Here is an 874-nt window from a genome sequence, read left to right on the forward strand (position 1 = left end):
GTATCTTGTTTTGAAGTTGCATCCTTCCTGTTTAATTCAAGTAAACGCACCCAGCTGTTGGTCTCCAGGGAGGTTTTCTTTTAAACCAAGTAATTCATTCTGATGCTTTAAGAAAAAAGACGTCTAGTGAAAAGTGTCCCTCCTTTTCCCATCTGCTCACACACTTCCCATTTGCTTGGTCCCCCTACCTGCTTTCTTGAGCATCCCTACAGAATCCCTCCATGCAAACATAACCAATGTGTGTATATCTTCTTATCCCCCAACCCCCCTTTTTTTAAAATACAGTGGGGCCTTGACTTACGAGTTTAATTCGTTCCGTGATGGAGCTCGTAACTCAAATTACTCGTATGTCAAATCAACAGTGAACGAGCGAGACACGTAATGCTGGGCTGATGTTGTGGCATTCACTGTGACATTCGCTGCGCCAACTAGCGGTGGGGTATCTGAAGCTGGCTCGTAACCCGAATTTTAGCTCGCAACTCAAAGCAAAAAATCGGCCGAGAGACGGCTCGTATCTCGAAAAACTCGTTAGTCGGGACACTTGTAAGTCAAGGCCCCACTGTATATTTTATTGATTTTTTTACAGAAAGGAAAGGAGAGGGATAGAGAGTTAGAAACATCGATCAGCTGCCTCCTGCACACTCCCCACTGGGGATGTGCCCGCAACCAAGGCACATGCCCTTGACCGGAATCAAACCTGGGACCCTTGAGTCCGCTGAGCCAAACTGGTTAGGGCCCTTCACCCCCTTTTTATACATTGAGTAGCAGGTGATACACACTGTTTCCTTGCCTTATTCTCTTCACATGTCTTAGAAATTTTTTCATGTCTAGGTAATATAGGCATTAAAGTAGGTATATATTATCTTTTACAGCT

This window comes from Myotis lucifugus, unplaced genomic scaffold (genome assembly GCF_000147115.1).
Source record: "Myotis lucifugus unplaced genomic scaffold, Myoluc2.0 scaffold_44, whole genome shotgun sequence".
Lineage (NCBI taxonomy): Eukaryota > Metazoa > Chordata > Mammalia > Chiroptera > Vespertilionidae > Myotis > Myotis lucifugus.